General features: G+C 40.5%; 1 protein-coding gene across 1 annotated transcript in view; it reads right to left on the bottom strand.

The window, feature by feature from the left end:
* LOC134822198 (dimethylglycine dehydrogenase, mitochondrial-like) overlaps positions 1–24,926 on the bottom strand; it is a 93,398-nt gene that overhangs the window by 40,806 nt on the left and 27,666 nt on the right.

The raw sequence follows: 24,926 nt of genomic DNA, 5'->3' as shown, positions 1-24,926 counted from the left end.
AACCATTCAGTTACAAGTGACAAGAACCTTCTAACTACTAACTACTAACTAGGACGGATAAGTTTTAAGTTAACATTCCTAACAGCCAACAAGAACAAGATAAAAGATTCATGAAGTCTCATAAGTCCATGAAATACTTTATGGTTGGAATTTCCAGAAATACAGCGATGAAAAGCATTTTTATGAGCTTTATCGATTGATCTGATATCGTCTTCATAAAAATTATGATATATTTAGCTGTGTCGATTTTTATTTCACTGTGGTTCATCATATGGAAGAAATATGTTAAGTGTTTCGTCAGTGGCGTAATGTTGCCTGTTGGCGCCCCCCTGCCGAAAAAAGCGCCCCCCCTGTTGGCGGCCCCTCCCCTTTTGGTGCCCCTCCCTAAAATTGAACAAATTAGGTGATTTTAGAGAATACGCCGGTAAAATCTCTAAAAAAGTGTGTATCTAGAGCAAAACGCGCAGTTTTGCTAGTACTTTAGTTAAGTTTTCGAAATTGTCCCACATTCAAACGACGATTTGGCGCCCCCCTAAGACGGCGCCCCCCTGCACAGCGGGGTCAGCAGGGCCTTTCGTTACGCCACTGTGTTTCGTCGAATTCCGCAATAAAATCAAAAATATATCTCATACCCGATAATTCAATGTTGCAGGGAATCTAAATGGAGACTTTACATTTGGAGGCAAAACTTTTGTAAGAAAATGATATGCTGCAGACGGGTATCATACTTTCTTGGATCGTTCTCGATGTCCTGTTTACTTTCTAGTTTCATGTATTTCGTAAACTGTAGGCACTCAACTGCAATGGTCACTCGATAAGATCAAGAGCTGCATCTTAAAAGTTAAAATCATCATAGTGTGGATCCATTATGCAGCTATGCAAGATATGGAAAGTATGTCCTATTAAACAGCCTGAAGTCTTCGAGCCTTATGTATGAACTGCCTTCGCATAAACTAAAAATCCTTAACTGTCCGCTTGTTTATCTGTAACAGATGTTGGATTTGAATTTCGAGATCTTTTAAAGGTTGCTCCGCTGTGGACAGTGAGCAGAAAGCCCAGCAACCAACTCAATAAGTGGTATCATTTAATTACGTAATCTGCAGATTCTCCGTGCAATGTGCATGCATGTATATGGTATCGAATCGCGTTACGTCACGTGACGCGCCGCGAGAGACCGCCATGAGGACCCATTTGTCCACAAAAATGTCACCGCGCCTGCTCAATAAGACATAATTCATTGGTCCAAAAATAGTTAATCTCCCGGTGGCAACTCTGAACTTGGTCAAAGTTCGTGAGTGGTGCATGTGCAATGTATAGGCCGTAGGGTGTGCGAACGATCTCCTTGATTGTAGTTATTTCAAATTAATTATTAACCGATATAGTCAAATTGCACCAAAAGCAACACTTTTATGATGAATCAGTCCATTTTTCGATCAAAATGGAATTTCAAAAACCACGATTTTGCCTGGAATATTTTAGTTAGAAACTAACTTCTTGATGCAGTCATATTTTCACCTGATGTGATCTTCAAAAGCCCAAAATTTAGCCAATCGACTTCTATTTTCATGTTTCCCGAATCCCGTTTCGGAGATTATACCTCTGACCCCGAGTATATATAAAGCTTACTTTCAAATCAAATAGTTGTTCCTCGAGAGATTATCATGAAACTTGAATCAAGGATAAGATCTGGGTTTCTTGCAGATATTGTATACTTTCACTCCAATAGCAGAGTATTTAGGTTCTCACCAAATTTGTCTGAACACTATAGATGAGAAGTGCTCTTGAACACCAAAGTATAATGGCCTAGTAGTTCTCTGTACACGCTCTTGCCTCTTTAACAAGAGTTTCCGCGTGGGTGACAAATAAAATACCGAACATAGAGGCCAACTCACGTGCCCAGCCCTTTGAACACTCCAGACTATATTGTCACGTGTACTTCATAGGCTCCAGCTTGGACCTTTTTCAGTAAAAAGCTCTGACAATTCGGTAAACCGAACAAAACACTCTCATCAATCCCTTTTTGGAGTGTTGGGCTGGATCGAACAGGTTTTTTGATAATTAAAATCCTTTAAGAGTCAAAATGACCGATCTACAAATCATAAAATATGCGTTCAAACCATGCCAAAACCATCCAGTCGTTTCTTCCAATCCTAAATTGAATATTCGTGTATAGCTGTTCCAAATTCCGTTTTCCAGGTTAGAATGAACTATCATCCAGGAGGTAAATATGGACAAGAAAAAATCACTCAGTGCTAGGTACTCATTCGGGCAAGTCACACGGGGACATGTGATAACTCAGAATTCTAGGAGTCATGTTACTGCTGCGTTAATAATGCGTTTTCTCTCCGGGATAATTACACTCAGAATCACTAGTTTTAAAGTTTGTTAAGCAGGCAGACTTGATATTAAACATGGGATATGTTTTGAAAATGAGGGCAGTCTACTGCTTGTACCTATCTAATTTAAAACGCTGAGAGAAGAGCTCGTACTTAACAGGTAGCTAGAAGAGTTTATTAACATTTCACACTCTGAGAGTTGTTAACTGATTGTGATTAGTAACTGATGGTTATTGATGGTCATTGCTCATTCATTAGGAACACTCTTCGCTAGATGAAAATTTCATGGGAACCAGTGTGATCTATAACATTATATTTCATATTTTGGTTCACTCTGAGTAAATTATTTCTGGTCAAATGATTAGTAACCAGTATAAACAAGAATGGAAAATATGGACCATATCTATTATTTTTATTTATATCACTTTATCGGTATTCAGTACCTTTTTGGACTATCGTTAACAAAAATAGGTTTCGCACGCAAGGTATAATCCACACTCAGAATTAGACAGGCACTTACATCTTATCTCAGATAAACCTTCTGATTGAGCCTAAATAGCTGATTAGCCTACGTTCTAAATACACTGCCGTGTTATTTGAATTGCTCCAGGGGGTGGTATTTACACAGGTGCTTGTCGTGAACTAATGTCACGTGACCTCGTAGACAACTTTTTGTTGGGCAGTTGAAGTTAAGAGGTGCTTATCAAAACTTCTTTTTCATTGGTTCAACTCATACACCGCTTTAAGAAAACAGCGTTGTGGGAATTAATTTACATGCAAGAATTTCCGGTGTTTTTACAGCTTGGATAGAGACTACAGTACTGATTTGTAAATGAAAACACCAGTCCAAAGGTAGGCAGTTGGTTATTCGTTAAAATCTTCGAGAAATCGCGCAAATCGTAAGAAAGAAGGAGACAATTTCAGTCGAAATCTTGTCGGCTTTCATTTCCATGTTCATCAACTCATCTGTCTGCTCATCACCTACGATTTTGAAGTATCATGTATAGAAAGTATGAGGTAACACCAATCTGACGAATATGATTTACCAATAGAGAGAGACACATCAGGCGATCATTCCGTACTACTTTGTCACTGTTTGGTTAAATCACTGTGCTAATTAGGGTCCAAATTTATCACCCTCTCCCCGATCAGACCCTTCCAACTGGTTCCCCGGTGGCACAAACTTATAATCCCCTGGTTAGCCATCAAACAATGGAGTTTTGAGGGGTAAACAAGCTATAAGTTGGCTAAATAGTTCAAATTGAAAGAATTGCTGAACGGGTACAGAGGGAGTCGGTACCGTGGTAGAGTTAAGCTTGTAACATGCACCACATCAAGATACCCACAGGCAAATATTTACTGGGTCCGTTTTGATTGGAGGTTTTATCAGCGACCCGTCGTTTGATTGGTGGTTTGGATATCTGTTGATGATCGTGGTTCATGGTTTGAGATATGGTCATGTGATCATTTAGAGAACTCTGAATGGTTAGCAGTGCCATACACTTTAAGATCATCGAACACCTACGTTTAGTAAATACCGCACGATTCATTATAACCTATCACGCAACTCTGTGATTTAGATGTGTAATACTCTAGATGCTTCATCCCCCTTAAATAATCTACTGAATACTCTCCAACCCTACCCTTATTCTAACCATTAAACTAACACCACCTTGACACCCGCAAATTTCTGGACCCGAAGTTGTTAGGTTAGCGTTCTTGGATAGGACGCTGATTTTTTCGAATAAAGCGGGAATTCTGTGAAGGTTGTTGTTTGCTCGTGTACCCGTACTTAGGGGGAGGATAAGTATGGCAGGTGTAAAATAACCACCCAAAACCAGTACCTATAATTAATGAAGATTGTAGGTGAAGAGTGGCGTCTCATTATAGTTCAAATTATCGTTACTCAACCATCGACGATGTTTGAATTAAAAAACAATTTTCAAAACCGCTCTTACGATTCCAACGGTTATAACGTAGTTAATTGGACTTTCTCCAAGGTTTGAATAAATAAACTGAAATAACGTCAAAGTTCCAACCCGAAACTCACCCCTTAAAATGAACGATCGTCTAATTGGAGCTCATTACCAAAATTACAGGATATGACCCTTCCACGGGTATCTCCTTTTCTCGCTGCTCACAAACAATGATTCTAACTGAACCACATTTCCACTAATTTGTATCCATACACAAAAATGTCCTGTCTTGTGTAACCCAGAAACAGTGTGGATAGGGAGAGGTGTTCGCGCCAAAAGTGGTCGTCCCTCTCACCCGATCTTCCTCCTGTTTATATAATTAGATGTATCGGAGGTGAGGAGTTGAGAAGAGCCCCTAAATTTTCATCGTTACTTGTTGACAACGTGAGATGACTGGTAGTAGTCAGTTCCGGGGTATCTCCAGGAACGTGTCAAACTTTTGGAAGTTTGCTCGGTTTTAAAACAGTGGCTGTGGGAGCGGAGAGCGCGTGAGAGAGGGTGAGGGATGGCGTCCTGGCTCGTGTTGGAGACAGGGTGAGGGATGGCGTCCTGGCTCGTGTTGGAGACAGGGTGAGTGATGGGGACTTGGCTCGTGTTAGAGAAGGTGAAGGATTAGGTGTGGGAGAGAAGGGAGTCAGGTGTGTGTCCTGGCTCCAGAGGGAGGGATAGGGTGAAGCATGAGGTCTTGGTTCGAAGGGGAGTGAAACGTGTTCCCGGGACTCCCAGGGCAACCCTAGATCTGATCACGTCGACCTAAACATGTTCCAATAATATTTGTAATGAGCTCCATAATGTTAACCTAAAATCTAACCCAAAATAAACTTACAAACAATCACTACATCGGTTAGTGGTGTTGGTCTGCTCGGTACTCAGTAGGGTTTCTATTGAACCTAAAGAGAAAGATAGACCTACTATAATTAGTAATAGTGTGAATCTAGTATGTAGTACTAGTAGTTAAAGTTTGATAACGCCCCCTGCTGTAGGCTGTCTGTTTCGTTTTACTGCTAAGACACTCACAATCAACAGTTTCGACATCAGGATCTACTAAATCATTGACAAAACGGTCGTCAATGTGTACAACAACTTTGTTGATATTTGGCAGTAATGTTCTGGAGCCACTTTTGAAAAGGTATTTTAGGACGAACCATTCCCATTATCGATTATTGCGGATAAGATTTTATTACAGGGAAAACCCTGCCACAGAACGTAAAATGACTGTTATCATGACTTCAGGGGCTTCACTAAAATTTCCTCTCAGTTTAACAGACCTGTAATTTTCACTCTCTCAAGATATCGATCTTCTCCATTCCTTCTCCTCAATTTCTTCCCCTTCGTCCCCGACTAAAGACATTGATTGTTTTAAAACACCACCTAAATATACCCAGACAAGGGTCCGAACGTCTACCCGATATATCATAAACAAAACAACAGTCCGTGACACATGAATTACTGCAGGCGACTGATAGTAGATACCATCGGAGACCACCATGAGAACTTTGGAGGTGATCGACGTGAAGACTTACAGAGGGCCCAACCAGATAAGACCGAGAGGGTCGGCACCTCAACTTCACATTTCACTACCGAGAAGTTGTACGCTGTGGACACAGTGTGTTTAATGGCTTAATGCAGTGTGATAAGCAGGGCTGTCAGGTTACACTGCATGTGGGGAGGCCCTGCACAGTGAGGAGGCCCTGCACAGTGGGGAGGCCCTGCACAGTGAGGTGTTGTGAGTTGTCGTTATCAACTGATTATACGTTGTTGTTATCGACAGCAGTTTCTTCGGCTGGTCTCCCGGGAAGGTGGCAGGGTGACAGGGGGTTTTGCTGTTTTATGCATGTGTGATATTATGTAAAATGTACGGTGATATCTTTTCCTTATTCCAGTGCCACTGGTAAACATGATCTGCAGAAGCCATTGGATGTTTTTTGATAACGAACGTCCATCAAGTATATATTGTTACTGTATTAGCATTGATTATTGTGCAAATTATCCCGAATTTTGTGTCCCAGTCCTGTCGAAAGTACTCGAAAGAGATGTCATCACGTGATACTGATGTCGTCACGTGATATCGTGACGTCACTTCCCGCTCTTTCGTGTGTCGTCACGTAAAATCTTCTCACCTCTGTCAGTAGCTGTTAGTGGCTCTAGGTGTCTGGATTGTCAATATATCTCGGTTAGAAGGGTTTAATTAGGAGATACTGATAGACATAATATCTGGTCAAGTCATTATGCAAAAAAGTATTACCTTGTAGCCGAATGTATCTCATTAACATTCTTTCGACGAATTCGAGATATCCGGGAGTAGACCCCTAGATTCCCTAAATTCTTAAACTATCAGAAAATGCGAAACTCGAAAGCTGATGAACAATCATTCTGTGATGTAATGCCTGCTGATTGCTGATCTATAATTCTGATATAGTCGTACAATATAATAAGTGAAAATTTAGCTTTTTCTCCTCTAAATATAAGATTATTGAGAAAAAGCTATCGTTAACTTGTTCAACTATCATCATGTTTCAGGGGCCTCTAAACAGATGTTGCACCAAAGTCAGTGCTAACACTCACAGACTAATGAATAGGAAAAAAGTTTGAACACTTCACAGTTCACAGCTATTACTGGAAGTCAAATACTTTACCTAAAACAGGTGCTTAGGCACTATGGTACGTATTTACGGTCTATTCATGGACACTGTACAGCTTACCTTGTACGTGTTGTTTCGACAGGGAAGTAAGATTATATTAGACATTATTAAAAATCAGTCGAATACTCAATAAACGAGGATAAAATGTCGGGTAATTGGTTGAGGTCGGTTCAACATATAATTTCAGTGTTTTCATAAACTGGGGAGCTTAGCAACCAATAATATATTCTCCAAAACTAAATTGTGGTATTCTCGAAGTCTCTAATTTTAAAATTACCAAGGTTCGGTCATTTTCCGATCATCTAACAACAGTTCAGTTCAGCACTATTTGACGCAGCTGGGCTTCAGTAAATTATCACGACAGGCGTCCTTTCTTCCCTAAACACCTAATACTTTATATATATACCTAATACATTGATTATTTACTAGCAGAGCCACTATGTTAGCCCCTCGGAGCAAACCACTACCCCTAACAGCAAATTAAACAGCTACTTTCCGTATGCTTGTACCCCTTAGGGGTGTTCTCCCGAGGTCACCAGTTGACCGATCACAAGTCCGGAAAACACCCACGTGACTCCTCTTTAACGAATCACAAAGCAGACTTGAGTGCGAGGAAGGGGACTAACAAGACATAATTTATAATTACAATGGTCATGGTGCTGTGGGGGACCAGTGGTGATTGTAAAATGGAAGGTAGTGAGGTAGGGTTCTCTCAGTGGTGATTGTAAAATGGAAGGTAGTGAGGTAGGGTTCTCTCAGTGGTGATTGTAAAATGGAAGGTAGTGAGGTAGGGTTCTCTCAGTGGTGATTGTAAAATGGAAGGTAGTGAGGTAGGGTTCTCTCAGTGGTGATTGTAAAATGGAAGGTAGTGAGGTAGGGTTGATCATTTAGATGATCTTTCAATTAGCCACCAGCGGGAGGAGAGGGCCGCTATAAAAATCTGGCGTTGTAAGCTTGTAGAGTTCATACGCTTCTTCTAGAGGGCTTGTAACTAAGGTTCATGGGTCTGAAACACACGTTTGTATTTTGGCGTCATTGGGTCGGATTTCAGGTGTCAGTTTATTATTCTGAACCTATTGTTTCCAAAGTACCTTTTTACAAACTTGACTCTGATGATATTTAACCACCACCAGCCTGACTGTTTTCAAACCTGACAGTTTATTTTCCATCCCCTAATTGAACTGACATTTTGACGTATGGTATGGTTTTGGTAAGCACACTTCAATCACTCCAACATGAGTCAGCTGCACGTGATACAGCACCAGACACCCCTGGGGTGCTCGGACACGAGCTGAAACCACCACGTGACAAACTTGGAACACTGCCAACAAACCACAACAATCCTGCTCGGTCACGTGTGATAATTATCTAATCAATTAGCAGTTGAGGCGCGTAATTAGTAATCGAAGTGAGAAGGATTACCCTTAGTGGTGACTAGTAACCCGCCCTTATACACTTTACAAGCCCAGAGGGGAACAAGCAGGTACCTTGGTGCACCACGTGATACAGACTTCATATCACGTGGTACACGTATCACAATTCACAAAGTTGTGGTGATTTAACCAATGAAATTGAGAAAGATCTGAGTTGGCATTAGAAGGGCTTCAAATGACGTGCCAGAAATCTGAGGAAATATTGCCAAAGAGTTTAATTGATGACCAGTAATGGGGTTAGTGGAAACTCTGGATACTAGGTAATTTTATAGTTGCCGTGAGATTATATCTGGCACGTGGAAAAGAATTACATTAATTCGACAATTTCTTCACTAAATTTTTCAGTTGAAGACTACACCCAACAGAATTTCACTGTTGATATATCAACAGTATAGTATAGGTACTGTTAAGTATGATGCCAAGTAAACTTAGGATTTATCTTAGAATCATAAGACCTGGTGGTATAATTTTATCGATATAATATATATATAATATACATATATACAATATTATATTATTATATAACTTTATTCAAATCAAAAATAGAACATAAATGAACATCTTAAAGATCTGATAAGTAGCCAGAAAAAAAGAAAAACTGATACACAAGCTATAACAACTTCTTCCATCCCGCTCTATCAGAGGCTAAAAGTCTTAAATTGTACAAATCGTCTGTATTTACAAATGGAATGTTCCTGCTACCTAAATCAAATTTAATAGTCTTAAGCAAGTTCGACTGGTGTCTACCTACTCTACCCTTTTTAGTACTCTGACTCTCTACTGCAAAGTGTAATGCAAGCTGTAATACAATATATATATATATATAATATATATATACATAATTTTACCAATGACCATGAGCTCAAAACATTTAGTGTTAAAACCTAAGAAGTGAACAACTTTGATAATATCTCGTACTACAAAGTGATCCCAAAGTAAACATTTCACTGATCAGACGGTCCAACAATTCCACCCATTTACCAACCACACTGTTACATAAAAGTAAAGATATATAATTTACCAACCACACGGCTCCACCTAGAAACCACTATTATTAATTTTATTAATAAATCCAGGGTCTGCATGCCAGAGTAAACAACAACACATTCCTGATGAAATGAATTTGACTCCGTTAACATTCATGAATGAATTTGTCGACCAAACATGACGAATATATTAATGATCTGGGAACAAATTTGTAGTATCTCAGCATGAAACTCATCACGGTAAATCTTACGATGAACGATTTGCGTCATGTCGTACTATTAATAGCGTTATTTTGGGCGCTAAATTCAAATATTGGTAACCAATACATCAGGAATATTAGGTTAGTTGAATGATTAAGGGCCGGAGAATACCTTAATTATAAAGGAGCGCATTATTTGTGTTCCTGAAGTTGAGGGACTGGTGTACTCAGATTTCAATAGGTATTATTACGTATTATAACGTATTATTACGTAACCGTAAATCTCACAGATCTTTTGAGTAGTGTTTTAAAATGGGTGAAATGACCAATGTGAAACAGCTGTCAGGTACTCAAAATATGTGAAACAGCATGTGGTGGCAGAGGGGGAATTTATATTTTCGACCCGATATGAGATTGATATCTCGGAAAACACCATATAATACCCTTCTCGCCCCTGTTCCCATTCTCGCCACTGCTGTCATCTTGTGTGTGGGGTGTGGGAGGAGTAGACACCCTTACACCGTCTCTTATTGACCCCACCACCAACTGTATAACGGTTCAAATTCAGTCACGTGACTCCCTGAATTGTGATAACTGATCTGATATGAGGTCTCCAGAGTTTTGTCAGGGCGCACTCAACAGTGTCCGGTGGTGTGTGACGTCATGACACGTGGTGTGTGACGTCATGACACGTGGTGTGTGACGTCATGACACGTGACTCCCTCAATTGTGATAACTGATCTGATACGAGGTCTCCGGAGTTTTGTCAGGGCGCACTCAACAGCTCACTGATTCAATTACGAAAGTGGAGTGCCACCGTTTATGAGATATTGAGCCCTGGTTGGTCAATCAAGTGGAGTCCGGTGATATGATTGGCTGAAGGTTATCAACTCGTTCCTGCGAGATGACCATTGTTGTGTAATTCGAAAATGATCTCTGGAATTCGGATCATCTTCCAGAGATCTTCTAGGATTATCATTTTCGTATCAACATTTAATAATCGGGACTTTTCGATCAGACAAGGGTTTAATTGAGAATATGGGATTCGCGTCAATAAAAAATGTCGGCCCGATCATCGATGAAAGCGCCAAATTTTCGATGATTTCCGCTGAATTATCGAATTGCGAGTACCATGATCAGAGATTACGCATCTTGAAGTCCCCAGGGAAAAGGGATTTGCAAAGTGTGGGCCACAGATTCCAATTCAAATCCTGGAGGAGAGGAGTGCAACAGATGGGGTGTGGCTTGTGAAGAGGGGGTGTGGTGTGTGGTGTGTGGTGTGTGGAGGGGAGGAGTGCAACAGATGGGGAGTGGCTTGTGAAGAGGGGGTGTGGTGTGTGGAGGGGAGGAGTGCAACAGATGGGGTGTGGCTTGTGAAGAGGGGGTGTGGTGTGTGGTGTGTGGTGTGAGGAGTGCAACAGATGGGGTGTGGCTTGTGAAGAGGGGGTGTGGTGTGAGGAGTGCAACAGATGGGGTGTGGCTTGTGAAGAGGGGGTGTGGGGTGTGGTGTGAGGAGTGCAACAGATGGGGTGTGGCTTGTGAAGAGGGGGTGTGGGGTGTGGTGTGAGGAGTGCAACAGATGGGGTGTGGCTTGTGAAGAGGGGGAGTGGCTTGTGAAGAGGGGGTGTGGTGTGTGGTGTAGGGAGGGGAGGAGTGCAACAGATGGGGAGTGGCTTGTGAAGAGGGGTGTGGTGTGTGGTGTGTGGTGTGTGGTGTGAGGAGTGCAACAGATGGGGAGTGGCTTGTGAAGAGGGGGTGTGGTGTGTGGTGTAGGGAGGGGAGGTGTGCAACAGATGGGGAGTGGCTTGTGAAGAGGGGGTGTGGTGTGTGGTGTAGGGAGGGGAGGTGTGCAACAGATGGGGAGTGGCTTGTGAAGAGGGGGTGTGGTGTGTGGTGTAGGGAGGAGAGGAGTGCAACAGATGGGGAGTGGCTTGTGAAGAGGGGGTGTGGGGAGTGGTGTGTGGTGTGTGGTGTGAGGAGTGCAACAGATGGGGAGTGGCTTGTGAAGAGGGGGTGTGGTGTGTGGTGTAGGGAGGGGAGGTGTGCAACAGATGGGGAGTGGCTTGTGAAGATGGGGTGTGGTGTGTGGTGTAGGGAGGGGAGGTGTGCAACAGATGGGGAGTGGCTTGTGAAGAGGGGGTGTGGGGTGTGGTGTGGCATCTGGTGGTCTGAGTGTGATATGTCCAGGTGCTAGATATTAACCCATTAGGGACGACGAGTTTTAAAGTTTGCCGATTTTGATGCCGTTTAACACACTAGGTCACATTACAGCAAAAATGAGGTATCAAAAAAAGCTAATCTGTATCTCGTTTACTTTAAAAGATACAGCTATGGTCGCATACGACCCACTCGTCCGGGTCGCAAACGACCCATCACGGTTTTTTGGCTTTAACTTCTGAAACAAAGACGTTAGGATAAAATAAAAACTGTAGCATAAGTTTAAAAAATATGGTCAATACTGTGTGACTCCAACTTTTTAAAAATAAAGAATTTGGGTCATTAACGACCCACTCGGCTCACTTGCTTATTACTACATATGTCCATGTTACTTCTTGAATTCAGCTTAAAACATGACATCATAAGTGCAAAATCGCCTCTCAGCAAGTGATAATCATCATAAACTACGAAAAATCGGTAAAATGGGTCATTAGCGACCCACTAGGACCACAAAATTTATTAATTAAATATAATGTTGTCAAACTTTTACAAATATTAGTATGTTATATGTTAAAACATGTTATATCTTGGTCATTACTCCCGTACGTTGATTTAACTTTTAAAATCGATCAACTGGGTCAATAACGACCCACTCGGAAGTTAAACCACGTCATTAATTATTAGTATCATGCTATTCCACCATCAAGAAAGACACTCGTCGGTCTTAATTCCACGCAAACCACGGGTGGTTGACCACTAGCCCTCCTGAGATTTGGAGTCTCACGGTGATCTGCAGATCACGTCACCCAATCACTGACAAATATAATAATGGGCAGAATTGGATTGATAGGTAGGCGAGTTAATTAGCTGTTAGAACACGACCGTAATGTCGCGAGACAGCAAACAACATGCCTATCTTTTCCCGATTCCTAGAACGTCCAAGAAGAACTATACAACTGCTGGATTCAGATTTCAGATGGCTGCATCTACTCTCTTCGCAGCTTCCTTTCTTTACTTCTTAGGGGCCGTTCATATATTACGTAATCACTTATTGGACAATTTTTACGCCCCCCCCCCCCCCACCACATAGCTATTATGTCAAAATGACACAAGCGTAATCATATGGAAACCCCCCTTGACCCCTTCCCTCTCGGCCGATTACGTAATACTTCTTTTCGTTTTTTAAAAGCTGCTTCGTTGTTGCGGGGTTTGTTACCCACAACGAGGTCTGAGAGATTGCAGGTTGCAGCACCGCCAGCCAGATGGGGGGGGGGGGGGGGGGCTTTTTCCCTGTCCTTCACAGAGTAGATGTAGCAATCTGAATGCATCAGTTGTTTAGTTATTCTCGTACTTTCTAGGAACCTCAAACAGTTTGGCATGTTGGATTAGATTATGCAATTTGACCACTCGTCTTTCAGTATTTACCCAAGGTTACAGCATATCTCGTATACTTCGTTCAGGGGATTGACATGATCTGATCACCGTGGGACCCTGGGTCTCAAGCGGTGGGTTGTAGCAGGTCGTTTACCAAGATTCGAAATTGACGAAAAAGGTAACAGAATCTAATAAGCAACAACAACAGCATGGCTAACCTAGCAAGTTAGGAACGAGGGCCGATTTCCTTTTCTTTTGCGGCACGGCCACGGTCCTTTCGGTACAGATTTCCACGCACCATAGTCAGGACGCAACTCCAGGCATATGCAGTAGTGTTATTCTCGCAGCTCTTTGATGAGTGATGACGGCCCTTCAGTTGGCCCTGGATATCAGAAGGGCTAGTTGTCAGCCACCGTGGTTTGCGTGGAATTAAGACCGACGTGTGTCTTTCTTGATGGTGGAGCAGCATGATACTGATAATTGATGACGTGGTTCAACTTCCAAGTGGGTCGTTATTGACCCAGTTGATCGATTTTAAAAGGTAAATCAACGTACAGGAGTAATGACCAAGATATAACATGTTTTTATACTAATATTTGTAAAAGTTTGACAACATTATATTTAATTAATAAATTTTGTGGTCCTAGTGGGTCGCTAATGACCCATTTTACCGATTTTTCGTAGTTTATGATGATTATCACTTGCTGAGAGGCGATTTTGCACTTATGATGTCATGTTTTAAGCTGAATTCAAGAAGTAACATGGACATATGTAGTAATAAGCAAGTGAGCCGAGTGGGTCGTTCATGACCCAAATTCGTTATTTTTTAAAGTTAGAGTCACACAGTATTGACCATATTTTTTAAACTTATGCTACAGTTTTTATTTTATCCTAACGTCTTTGTTTCAGAAGTTAAAGCCGAAAAACCGTGATGGGTCGTTTGCGACCCGGACGAGTGGGTCGTATGCGACCGCAGTTAGTAAACAGCGTCTAGCTCTGTTTGTGAACATCTGATTATCACGGGCTTTTCATATGTCTCAAGGGAATCGTTGCCCGCAACTATTTTGTCCTCAACAAAATAAGCCTACATAAAGTTTAAATGTCCCAATCAAGGCAAGAAGTTAAGTGAAATATTTTCCAATTATGGCGACTAATTAGCCTAATTATTTAGTTGTTAGTGATTAATTGGGTCTCGACTGGAAAGTCAATAATGTAGCCCAATAAATTTTGAGCATATGTGCGAAAGATTCGTGGCATTTAGTATTTTGGTTTGTCCTCTATAGCCTCTAGAAAAGGTGGGTCGTAAACGACCCTATCGTCCCTAATGGGTTAATATCTCTTAGAAAATATAACTATGAACATTTGTCACAGTTGGTTGGTTACGTAATATGCATATTTCAACGCGTTTTACACAGATAACCCTCATATTCACATTTTAAACGTATTTCCTTCGATAAATGTAATATATTTGCAGTGTTGATACTAAAGTGGTACCTGGTGGTGGTATCAAAAATGCCAATAATTTTGAATGAAACGTTAATACGCAGTATTCACTTTTTTCAGTTGTAATGATTCTAGACGAGTTACTTCATTATATCAGTAAATAAGGTTGATTTTTCATTTTAGTCCATGTGGATTGAGCATGTGGATTGTGGCATTGTTTATCAATTGAAACCAGTGAAGCCACATGAATCATTTCCTGGTCATGAAAAAAGCATAGATTCAAGCAAAAGTGGGTTTAACCAGTCTTAGGTTACATGTTCTTACACGTTTAATGATAGCAGAATATATGGTGTAATTGTATTAAGATAATGGACCGATTCAAGACGTGGTTTTATTTAAAGATGTGGTATAATTTTGGCTCTAGAAATCTGCTTAATTTTTCGTCATCAGAATTTATTAATCTTGAATCTCGGATTTCAGGATTGGTCAGGAATTCAACGGGTATATTTGAAGTCATAATGAAATCATTCTTGTAGATTTTGAGTGGAGCATTAATTAATAAAATGAGAGTATAACTTAAAGGACTGATTGGTAGACAGAGTTAAAGTAATTATATGATATATAGTCAGAGTGCCAAAAATCTACCTTTTTTTTATCCTGTGGATACAATTTACTTCCAACATTTAGGACCGCAGTCTCTCTAATGATAAATTTCAAGCTGAAATATTAGTACTAGTAGATATACCGGCGTCCACTCAAAACAAACTAGGATAAACTGATTTGAAGTGTAAATTGAGCGCTATATCCCCGTTTATCATTTCGTGGAAACTTTACCAAAACTGATTTGTCTGGCGGCTCAGCAGACAAAAGGTAAGACCCTTCGTGGAAACTTTGCCAAAACTGATTTGTCTGGCGGCTCAGCAGACAAAAGGTAAGACCCTTCGTGGAAACTTTACCAAAACTGATTTGTCTGGCGGCTCAGCAGACAAAAGGTAAGACCCTTCGTGGAAACTTTGCCAAAACTGATTTGTCTGGCGGCTCAGCAGACAAAAGGTGAGACCCTGACCCTGGTATAAACATTAAGTTTGATAATTCTGTCTATTCTACCTTCTACCAAAATCTTGACCCATTATTAGGGCCCGAGTGTACATGCAGCAAACCTCGCCCCGACCCTAACTGATCATACATTTCCTTGTGACATCATATCCCTGCTAAATTGCAGGCTAACAACAGGTACCCTAGGTTCCTTAACTTCCACTCATAACCTACCCCTCACGTGATACTCATTGCACCATCTTATTGGTCGACCTGCCTGTTTTCTCGAGCACTGATTGGCTGGCTAGCGGCATGCTTGTCTCTGATTGGCTGGTTTGAATTACCCGCAGTTGGCTTGGCAGGATGTGGGGGTACTATCAGGAAGCTAAGAGCTATTTATAGCGACCTCACAGAATGGCACAATTGTATTGGTGGAGAGCTCTCATGAAGCCATCCTATTGGCTGGCAACCATCACGTGAGTCTCAAAACCATCTGGGATTGGTAGAATCATATCTCCCGCGAAAACAAGCAACAAGTTAATAACATAGCTGCTACCATAGTCCTGTTGGCGCGATATCTTTCATACTGGTTACAGAAACCCGCAGAAAGTTTTCAGAATACATATCAAGAAACCGAGGATACAGTCAGTAAGGCGGACTAGCTTTAATCTCATCCATCATCTACCAATAGAGCTCAATTAGCCAAGTTTGTCACTTCAATTATCTAATAGTATCCAATCATTTAATCAACATCTTTCTCCGAGCAGCTTGTAGAAACCGATCGGGCGTGGCAAGACGCTGCTTGTAAGCCAGCTGATACTATCGGATTGGTTGCGGAGTGATCAGCTAGTGGGTCTGTGGAGACTGGAGACCCCACCTCCTCATATTAATCTCAATCTACCACACGTGGATCACGTAGTTCTCAGTACTTCATGAGTATTGAGTAAGTAGGTTACACTGATCACATCGGTGGTTACCTTTTAAACTAAGTTAATCAGAAAGGTACCTGTCAGGTACCAGGGGCCTGGCCTGCCCAATTAGACCCAGTTTCAGAACATATTTTAGATTTGTGGACCAGTTATTCTAGAGAGTCTGCTTGCTAAACACCTGGAAGAATCAACCACGTAAAAATTCAAGCAAAGTTTCTTCATACCATGAGGTTCTTCACGTACCTATATTTATAACCCTGATCGTAATCAAAGATCTAAAAATGGAGTACTAGGTCACCATGAATAGGTCCGTTGGGCGATTTCCAAACCATATAATCCAAATATAACTATTGTAAATTTACTCACAGACTTATATCTGAGGTCCGAACCGAGCTCTCCCAAAGTCCAAAACTTACGAACCCTCAGTCCTTACACTCACATTACTCATACTATATTACTGATGAGACTGCATGAGGAATTCCCACCCGTGAACCTGACTCCACCAGGGCAGCAACAAGCACCAAATACACACACACACCGCCAGTTAGCCAGGGAGAGGTGCATGATCCCCCTGTTATATGGTAACCGCTCCAGGGTCTGAAACTGTGAACCTCCTGGGAATGCTCTGAGTTGTGGTGCATGGTGGGCTCCTGTTATATGGTAACCTGGTAACCTGGTAACCTGGTAACCTGGTAACCTGGTAACCGCTCCAGGGTCTGAAACTGTGAAACTCCTGGGAAGATTCTGAGTTGTGGTGCATGGTGGGCTCCTGTTAGCGCCCTGTTACTGAGCAGGGGAGGGGTTATTGTTAACCCTTGATAAGAGAAAGGGAGAGACATATTAGTTGTTAGCTCTCAGTCGGGGACACGAGGGAGATATCTTACTATTTCTAGATGTAGATTACAATAATTGAGGGCTTCGTTTTTAACTTTGAGTAGTATCTAAGTATGTGTACCACCCTCTTTAGCCCCCGACTCATAACAACATGGAATTGTAAAAATGTCCTACTCAAAATGTGCTGCAACATTTATCACAGGCTTACACTCCGCCCTCACAAGACCCAAACGCAGCTCGCTGATTGGCCGGTTTGCATCACGTGAGTTAAATGCAACTCATTTATTGGTGGATGGCAGGAGTTTCCTACTCAAAGTGTGTTTTTGGCGCTGTTTTGTAGGGCCGGATGGTCTAGTTACATGTTGGTGGTTTAACGAGGTTAAAGTTTTAATACGGACATTTAACTCTCATTTCTAGGTTCCTCCCCACAAGAAGTAAGCAATTACATATGCTACAACAATTTCAGAGGCTTTCAGAGTTTTTAAAAATCTTCACTATAGTTACGGATCTTCACTATAGTTACGGATTCCGCTTGATGGCACGGAAATTGGTGAAATCGAGAAATCGAGAAATCGAGAACTTAAATCAAATTCATTGGCTATATTTAATTAGTTATTTGATTGAATCAAGATCCTCTTAAGACCCACAGATAACCAATTACAAGCACGACCCCACACCACTCTAAATAATGATACGTAAAGCAAGGTGTGTGTGTGTTGGAGCACGACCCCACACCACTCTAAATAATGTAATGATACGTAAAGCAAGGTGTGTGTGTGTGTTGGAGCACGACCCCACACCACTCTAAATAATGATACGTAAAGCAAGGTGTGTGTGTGTTGGAGCACGACCCCACACCACTCTAAATAATGTAATGATACGTAAAGCAAGGTGTGTGTGTGTGTTGGAGCACGACCCCACACCACTCTAAATAATGTAATGATACGTAAAGCAAGGTGTGTGTTGGAGCGGATATTGGATATAAAGCAGTTAAAGCTGGATTCCAACAGTTACACACAGTTCAGGATACTACAAGTCCGGCCTGCTAATTGGCAGTTTGCTAGCTCACACCGTACACTGACTTTAATAAGTCAGCTTATAAACTACTAACCACCTAGTACATTCTCACCAGACTGTTAAGAAGGATAAACTACCGTGCGGGTAGGTTATATATATTTGACACCCTCAGTTTTACCAGACTTGCAGTGTTAACGAAGTGTATTCAGTGACAATGCTGTATTTTACCAGACTTGCAGTGTTAACGTAGTGTATTCAGTGACAATGCTGTATTTTACCAGACTTGCAGTGTTAACGTAGTGTATTCAGTGACAATGCTGTATTTTACCAGACTTGCAGTGTTAACGAAGTGTATTCAGTGACAATGCTGTATTTTACCAGACTTGCAGTGTTAACGAAGTGTATTCAGTGACAATGCTGTATTTTACCAGACTTGCAGTGTTAACGGAGTGTATTCAGTGACAATGCTGTATTTTGTCGGGATAAAAAAGATAATGACGTGTGTCAATCTATGTAAAGGAGGACAGCTGCAACTAGCGCTTCATTTTGGTTCACGTGCTCCTTCATAATATCGTTAACTGCCGCGACTATCACGATTACATGATCGTGTTAATGCATTTATACCATCGTTATCTACTCCTTCATAATATTAGTTATCTATTACGTATATACACGTGTGTTATGTGTGCAGTTACTGTGCAAAAACTGACAGAGGAGAATACTAAAGTTAGTGCATAAAATTACAACACTGCAGTTCTATTTCCAATAAATAGCCTAGCTCTGTATTGGAGTTTAGGGAAGAAAGTTTGATTATTATTATACTTTTAGAGAGTACAGATTGGCAAGAGAGTTGGCAGGTACTGACACTACACTTGCAGTCAGATACCAAATATTCGTACATTTCACCTACTTTTAAAGCAACGTGTACATTTGATATTTAGTTGTACTGAATCCGGGACGGCTAACTTTTAAAGTTGGCTTTAATACCAAGTTGACTCCTTGCTTCATGAACCTGACATCGCATTGGCTTATGCCCAACAAGTGCTGAGACATGATTGGTTCATTCCATGTCACGAGAGAAAAGTCGTATCTTGATTGGCCAGGAGATATAATTGTCATGGCAACCTCCAACAAGCTTGGTGACAGGGCATTTCAACACTACACTCCATTAATTGATATTATCTCAAAATGAACATCTGCCATTACACAATGAGTTGATAGTGTGACTGAGGGAAATTAACCTTTCGTTAATCACTTCAACCTGTGTTTAAATCCCGATTAATGCCCCAATTAGACTAATATCATAATGACAGCTGTTAGAAACTGAAAATCAGAAGAAGAGGGGGATTCTGCGGAGTAGGGCTTCTCAGATATTTCTGGGAGCTAGCATTCCGGGGCTTGAGTAAAGTATGCGGTATACACTGCAGTCAGCAGTGTAGCTAGCATTCCGGGACTTGAGTAAAGTATGCGGTATACACTGCAGTCAGCAGTGTAGCTAGCATTCCGGGACTTGAGTAAAGTATGCGGTATACACTGCAGTCAGCAGTGTACATGGAAGGAATTGTCTTAGAAAATGTAGGATAAGTACGTATAAATCCAGCGGAGTTGACTGGAGGATAAGCTCATAACAGACGTACTTTAAACTAGATTTAAACTTTATGTAGTTGTGTCGACAGTTGTGGGGAGGTGTTTAAATAAGGGATCAAGTCGATGATTAAATAAATATCCACGACTCAGGAGCGTTATTCGGTAGTTGGTACTACAAACTCAAAGTTCAAAACCAGGTTTCAGACTTTAGTCTACGATGAAATATACATGTTTTAATACTTTCAACAGTCAACACTATAGTACTATGTAACAAATAATTTTAGTGACATGGTAGATTACTGAGGGTGTAATGTATGGGGTGATATGACTATGAGTGTCTCTCAATATTCATCAACCATCTTGGATTTTAAAATGTTCAGGTTATTTAATTCTACAACTTCAATAGATGCGGTGCCGTTAATGACTACAAGCGTCTGACACAACTATGTTCATTTCATTAGACACAATATATCATTAGATTTAGATGTATTATTTTACTGATTTTTCTGTAGATCATTTACAATATTCTGGAAGGAAAAAGCAACAATATATTTTACGAACAGATCTCCGTAAAACGTGCACTATAATACACTATATTACACTATAACAGTAGACTGTTATTATCCCCTTTACAGCCTAACAAGTCCCTACAGCTATGGAAACGCACGTGCAACATAGCATGAACAGCGCTAATAAAGCAAAACTCTGTCAAACTGGCCCTCAGGGTCTAATCACTATAGTAACAGGTGCCTGGACAAATGCCATCACGTGATTGGAGCACCACGGTGATTGGTTGGGGTGGTCACGTGGAGGTGGTGGGGAGACCTGGTTGGAGGAGGGGGAGCTGGATTGCTGCTTTTAGTGACTAAGTGCGAGATGCTTTCTGGGGTGTTATACCTTTTTGGGAGGTTTGTTTGGGACCTTTTATCGAATTGACACTGTAAATTGGCAACAAATAATTGGAGAAGATTATAATGTAAATCGATCATGACTGTCAAAAACCAGCGAGAAGTCTCAAAGCAGTATTTATTGATCACTTTAATTTCACAATTTAGAGGCTGTCAACATTTATTTTAACATTTAAACCAATAAATATAGCCGTTGCCACAGTGCTGATTTATTAGAATTTAGCTGTGTTAATATATAACGGGGTTGACGATTTTTATTAATTTTAAACCAATAAATATTACATGAACAGCTAGAGTAGATAATTGTACTTTATGAGAATTCAGAATTCTGCCGGTCTATATGGGCTACACAGAATTCTGCCGGTCTATATGGACCTACTGTGACATAAACTTGACACTAATCAATGACTAATGTGACACGAACTTCATCTCAAGCAGGTATATCTGGGAGTAATGTTCCGCTGGAAATACAGAGACAGTTATGAGACATACTGACAGATGACATTTGAAATTGAATAATTACCCAGGTGCACAGTAATTCTGCTAACTAGATAGAAACTTGTTTTAATAATTCATCAAGATACCGTGAAATGAGCTCCACTCATCAAGGAATAATATGACACAAATTTCATCCTTGATTGTAATCTTACTGTTCAGTTGGAAATTCTAGGACAGATGTTTGACACAATGACAAATAGCACATATCATAGACTCATTACCAAAAAGCAAGGTGCAGATTAATTCTACTTACTACCTTCGCTTTTTAGTACACCTTATTACTCATTTGATGGAAGAGTTGCTGACAAATGAGATGAGCTTTAGTAATGAAAGCTTTGGAATTCATCAAAAACACCTTGATCCATGAATTAGAACAAAGAATCTAGAATTTGTAATTCTATAATTTAGTAAGTTAAATTATCATCTTCCCTCCTCTTTTCAGCACTTATAATGCACGGTGATTTGTCCCTGTTGAAGTTGCACGTACAAATTAATCGTTGAAAGGTTACCAGATAAGGTGATAAAGAGGGCGCGAACCCTCGATAATTGAGGCATGACATTTCAATACACGGTTGTAGACAATTGAGGTGGCCTTAGAAAATATGCAGCCGATATCACCTTAAAATGGGTAGGATTTAAGATGAGCATTTAATCATATTACGGCTGATCTAGGTATACTACACTACATGTTCAAATTAACTTAAGTCCAATCTCTGGAATCCGTTTCAAACAATTCTCTAATGTACAATTCTGATGCACGATGCAGAGAGTTGATGTTATGTAGCAACGGAACGGAACGTTGCTAAGCTGGCAACCAACATCACCTCGAAACATTCCTGAATTATCATGCTCCTTCAATACATATATTTTGAGTTCACAAAATTGTTCACGTTTAGAAAATGTGACGGTAAAATGGCGGGAAACCAAACCTTAGGACTAGAATTTATATTTGCCCTCAAATTCATCGTCTTGAGTCGTTTGCCCATTTATTTTTTCAAAGAATTTGGGCATAAACGTTTCTGGAGAATACAATAATCATTACATCTCTATGTGTCCATAGAAATGAGACACAAAACTCAGGGAGACGTAAATCCCAATGTGGGTCACAGATCCCAATGTGACACAAAACCCAATTAAACCTATACAGAACCTCAGTAAACCCATTTACCACTTCAAGCTCCGGACAAGTGTTTAGCCTATTGTGGGGAGGCTACTCAATCACATCACTGGTCACACGACCAGCCACCAGCTGCTTACATGTCCCCATCAGCGTTCCAAACGGTAAAACAGCAAATCTCAACCAATCACAACACATACTCCACACCACGTGACACATTTCAACAAACAGAAAGCCTGAACTAACTGCACGTGCAAGCAATTAAACAGCACGTGCGTTTCGCAATCACTTGAGATCCCTGTAACAAGGCTGCAGTTTGAATTATTGAGATATATAATTAGAATAATTTGCAGATCAGTCTGTTAGACAGAGGTTTTATAATGGAACATTCTTCCTCCCCCAGGGGTGCATTACCAGTTACTGGAAACTATTGCTAGCGGCGGACAAAGCTCCAGAAACTATTGCTAGCGGCGGACAAAGCTCCAGAAACTATTGCTAGCGGCGGACAAAGCTCCAGAAACTATTGCTAGCGGCGGACAAAGCTCCACCATTATATTAACAATCGGCTATATTGATAATAACGAAATGTTCTATTAAGTGAGGTACAGTGTCCAAGTTTTATCTTCATTTGAATGAGAATGTAAGTAAGTACTAGACGACTAGACGCTACATTTGTTATTGTAATGACATGCAAATTTTAAGTACTCGCTCGTGCTTTTCAATAATACATGTCAATACTTGATGTCCTCTATTACCCTGATTATTCCCTATATTAGCATCTCCTAATATATAATTACAAACAGACCACCTCAATGAAAACCATTAAAACTAGACGATGATGCTACCAGAATATTATACTAGTGGTGACGTACTTAGTGATAGGATTCTCTGTACTGCCCCCTGGACCCTGGTCGATTACCAGGACTCATTTCATTAGACAGCTAAAAGTAGCATCCTTGTTGCCTAGCAACGTCCTAGCAACCTCTAATGTGCTTATTATAAGACTCTGTTAAAAGGAATAACAGGTCGTATCAGTGTATCAGTGGTGGATATAATACCACAGTTTGTATCAGTACACCATTCCAGTTCAGACATACATCAACCAGCACATATAACAGTGCAACACAGTGCATTACAGCACATACTAATTACTATCACAGTGCAACACAGTAGATTGAAGCTAAAACTCTGATTTCTGAGTCATGAAATCATGTTGTGACAGGTAGATAAAGATTTTGGTCGCACATAGCATGATGGTTGATCTAATAAACTTATCAAAATCATTTTTCATATCATGTCGTCACAAATTTTTTTGAATTTCTCGAATTTCACCCTGGACAAATTCCCTCCACTTAGCAACGGACTCCTGGGACGAATTTAATTGAATTGTGATTATTGTTGCAAGGATTGTTCCCTTACTGTGAGTTCATTACTTCCCCCTAGGGGGCCGTTCCTGCAGAGCTTGTTCCCAAGCTGACAAACAATACAATTATAGTGGTCTACGCTAACTGGAGTTAGACCACTATAATTGTACCACTAATTCTAAATAAAGCACCCATCATGTCATTAATACGTTATATAACTATGTAGTATGTAAGTTTGTTAGCTTGGAGAACAAGCTCAGCAGGAACGACCCTGAGGGGGGAAATAATGAACTCACAGTAAGGGAACAGTCATTGTAGTCTTTAATACAATTCGATTAAATTCGTCCCAGGACTCTACTGCTAAGTGGAGGGAATTTGTCCAGGGTTTTGAATTCGAATAATTCAAATTTTTATGACGACAAGTATCGTGTTATATGTGACTAACATCGTGATACAGCTGTCATAAAATTGTTCAGAAATCAAAGTTTTAACTTTGTGTGGTAAAAGAACAATTAAGATACTTATTTTGCACGTCAGAGGGGAAACCACGGAGTTATGAAGACACCGCATGGGTTTTCACTTCTAACTTTTTTGGGGATATTTTGCAAGACTTGGCACAATGATGAAAATACTCTGTCAATTCACTATAGCAATATTGTACGGTAACTATAGCAATATTGTACGGTAACTATAGCAATATTGTACGGTAACTATAGCAATATTGTACGGTAACTATAGCAATAACTTTTTTGGGGATATTTTGCAAGACTTGGCACAATGATGAAAATACTCTGTCAATTCACTATAGCAATATTGTACGGTAACTATAGCAATATTGTACGGTAACTATAGCAATATTGTACGGTAACTATAGCAATATTGTACGGTAACTATAGCAATATTGTACGGTAACTATAGCAATATTGTACGGTAACACTACTTCTCCAAAACTTTCTGGCCATGTGACTGTAACTGACATGCCAGATTCAATTTTAAAATTTACCAGAATTAAACAAATTATTATAACTTGGTAAACATGATTACTTTTCTTTCATAGTAATAGTATTATGATGGTTTACAAATAATGTGA

Source organism: Bolinopsis microptera, chromosome 10 (assembly GCF_026151205.1).
Source record: "Bolinopsis microptera isolate Bmic1 chromosome 10, MBARI_Bmic_1.0, whole genome shotgun sequence".
In the NCBI taxonomy this organism is placed as follows: Eukaryota; Metazoa; Ctenophora; class Tentaculata; order Lobata; family Bolinopsidae; genus Bolinopsis; species Bolinopsis microptera.
This window is presented reverse-complemented; position numbering and strand designations above follow the sequence as displayed.